The following is a 3,723-nucleotide window of genomic DNA, read 5'->3' on the forward strand; positions in this document are numbered from 1 at the left end:
TGCCTCTTGCCTTGACGTGGATGGCCCAGGCTAGCCTGATCTTGTCAGATTTCAGAAGCTAAGCAGGATCGGCCCTGGTTTTTACTTGGATGGGAGACCACCGAGGGAGCCCAGGGTTGCTACGCAGAGGCAGGCCATGGCAAACCACCTCTGAATATCTCTTTCCTTGACCTGGATGGCCCAGGCTAGCCCGATGTCATCAGATTTCTGAAGCTAAGCAGGTTCAGCCCTGGTTAGTACTCGGATGGGAGACCACCGAGGAAGCCCAGGGTTGCTACGCAGAGGCAGGCAATGGCAAACCCCCTCTGAATGCCTCTTGCCTTGACCAGGATGGCCCAGGCTAGCCTGATCTCATCAGATTTCAGAAGCTAAGCAGGGTTGGCCCTGGTTATTACTTGGATGGGAGACCACCGAGGGAGCCCAGGGTTGCTACGCTGAGGCAGGCCATGGCAAACCACCTCTGAATATCTCTTTCCTTGAAAACCCTCCGGGACTGCAAGTTTCCACCACCAACAGCAGCGGCAAGATCTGCCCTGGGGATCTGCTGATTGGCTAGTCACAAGTGTAGCAAGTGTGTGGGTGGGTGGCAACACCAGACCATTTTGTTTGGCATCAGAGCCAGCTCCACATTTGACCTACCACCGGGACCCCCATTCATACCTCCCATTCTGCCCCCACCCCTGTGTCCTGATTTTTGGGAGAACCAGTTTGGTGTAGTGGTTAAGTGTGCAGACTCTAATCTGGGAGAACCGGGTTTGATTCCCCACTCCTCCACTCGCAGCTGCTGGATGAACCTGGGCAAGCCATAGTTCTCTCAGAGCTGTTCTTGAAAGAGCAGTTTCTGTCAGAGTTCTCTCAGCCCCACCTACCTCACAGGGGGTCTGTTGTGGGGAGGGGAAGGCAAAGGAGTTTGTAAGCCACTCTGAGACACCTTTGGGTACTGAAGGGCGGGGTATAAATCCAATCTCTTATCTTCTTTTCTTCTTCAGTTTGGGAGAAACTGATGGGCAAGTCTACTTGCGAGCCAGTTTGGAGTAGTGGTTAGGAGCGTGGACTCTAATCTGGGAGAACCGGGTTTGAGTCCCCACTCCTCCACATGCAGCCAGCTGGTTGACCTTGGGTCAGTCCCAGTTTTCTCAGAGCTGTTCTCTTAAGAGCAGTTCTCTCAGAGCTCTCTCACCCCCACCTGCCTCACAGGGTGTCTGTTATGGGGAGGGGAAGGGAAAGCTGCTCTGAGACACCTTTGGGTAGAGAAGGGTGGGGTATAAATGCGATCGCCGCCACCTCCTCCTCCTCACCACCTCGGGAAGATGTGTTTTTTCCAGTACTTCGACCCAAAATGTTGCCTACCTCCACCCTCCTACGCCATGGGGAACTCGCAAATCTGCAGGTATCAATTCCACTGCGACCGCCTCACCTAGCGTATAAACACAGCTGGCTGATATTTGTTAATTAATGCACCATCAAGCGGCTTCTCAGTAATGTGTAAATTACCCTTTCATATCAGCCTTTTTTCAAATGTCTGTGAAGCCTGAACACGTACAGCTGGCTTTGAATACCGTTGGATCATAGAGGAAAGGCTAGAAGGGCTCCCTTTGGTTTGGTCAGCCGCGCCTGGATTGCAGATAAACCCTGAGCTAACTCATCGGTAAGGTTTGGAAACCAGTTGGGAGACAAGGAGGAGGAGGAGGAGGAGGAGGAGGAGGAGGAGGAGGAGATTGGATTTATACCCCGCCCTTCACTACCCAAAGGTGTCTCAGAGTGGCTTACAAACTCCTTTCCCTTCCCCTCCCCACAACAGACACCCTGTGAGGTAGGGTGGGGCTGAGAGAGCTCTGACAGAAACTGCTCTTTTTCAAGGACAGCTCTTATCAGAACTATGGCTTGCCCAAGGTCATCCAGCCAGGTGAAAGTGGAGGAGTGGGGAATCAAACCCAGTTCTCCCAGATTAGAGTCCGCGCATTTAGCCACTACACCAAACAGGAAGAGATTGGATTTATACCCTGCCCTTCACTCGGAGCCTCAGAGCGGCTTACAAACTGCTTTCCCTTCCCACAACCAACACCCTGTGAGGTAGGTGGGGCTGAGAGAGCTCTTGAGAGAACAGCTCTGACAAAACTATGGCTTGCCCAAGGTCATCCAGCAGCTGCAAGTGGAGGAGTGGGCAATCAAACCTGGTTCTTCCAGGTTAGAGCCTGCGTACTTAACCACTACACTAAACTGGCTCCAGCGTGTGCTAGTAACAGTAACCAGTGCTAGTAACCAGTAACGAGTGATAGTAACAGTAACCAGGAAAAGATTTTCTGTTTAGGGTACACAACTGCCAGACCACAGCTGGAAAAGACTGAAAAGAATTAGGAGGGCAGGGCCTGTTACACAGGTGGCACATTGGCGCACTTATGCCACTTCTGGTTTTACCACAGAGGTTTTTTTGCAAAACGCTAGGGCATCCACCATTTCACTTCTGGTTTTCAGTGGAAGTGACGTCAGGTTTACTTCCCTCCCCCTCAGTTTTCTCCTACCGGCACCCGAGAATCTTAATAGAAACCACCGTATAAACAATTTAGGGTGTCTTGAAATCCTTTTAAACGCAGGGAGCGGTAAAGGCCTCATGTTTCAATCCCAGAAAATAATTCGATATAAATTTTGATCCTGCAGGCGTCTTTGTAATTCCGACACAGGGGCTGCGGGCACAATCACAAAACGGCCGCCGCACGAAGTGGAGACAATCTACATTCTCTATCGAACCATACATTTTTAGGTTTACTACTCCCCCTATTTTCACTCTAAGGTTTTTTACCCAGTGACGTAGATATGTGAGAGGTTAAAGCATTACAGGCTGTGATCATTGATGAATGTTCTTTTCCATTAGTTAAAAAGGATCTATACTTTAGAAATAGGTTTGATTTCAGTAGTTGTTGAGTTTTTTTCCATAAAACTATCATTCCATAAGATCTAGGCAGTAGTTAGAGCTTATCAGGCAGGTGTTGAAAATAATCTTGGGTTCTAGTAAAAGGGCTGACATTAAGAGTTAAAATAAGTGGAAGATAATCACTGATTATATAAGTGGAGCCAATCACAAAATGGCTGCTGCAGGAGGTGGTGCCTACCACAAAGTGTCAGGGAGCGAGGTTATATATAACTCTAATCAGGGGTCTTTTGGGGCCGGAGCGCGCCGGAGCACTGCTCCGGCAGCCCAGGAGCCCATGCTAATGGAGAGCCCCCCCATCTCCCCGCGCCGAAAGCACTGCAGCTCAGGGGAGGCTGGAGAGCCCTGCCACTGCATTCCCCAGGACCTTGCAGGAGCGCTGCAGCTCGGGGGACACCAGGAGAGCCCCGTCGCCGCGTCCCCTGGGCCAGCGCAGGAGCACTGCGGCTCGGGGGAGGCCAGAGAACCCTGTTGCCGCATCCCTTGGGCCTGCGCAGGAGTACTGCAGCTCGGGGGAGGCCTAAAAACCCCACTGCTGTGTCCTCCGAGCCCCCGTAGGAGCGCTGCGGCTTGGGGGAGGCCGGAGAACCCCACCGCTGTGTCCGCGGGGCCCGCGCAGGAGCACTGCGGCTCGGGGGACACCAGGAGAACCCCGCCGCCGGCTTCCCCGGCCCCCGCCGAAGCAGTAAGTAAGGGATCCACGGGGGTGGGGGTGGGGTGGGACAGCCTCCCTCCATCTCTTTGCCATCTTTCCCTCCTTTCCTTTTCTTTCCCTCCTTTGCTTTCTCTCTTTC

This window comes from Gekko japonicus, unplaced genomic scaffold (genome assembly GCF_001447785.1).
Source record: "Gekko japonicus isolate JY-2015 unplaced genomic scaffold, Gekko_japonicus_V1.1 scaffold1100, whole genome shotgun sequence".
In the NCBI taxonomy this organism is placed as follows: domain Eukaryota; kingdom Metazoa; phylum Chordata; class Lepidosauria; order Squamata; family Gekkonidae; genus Gekko; species Gekko japonicus.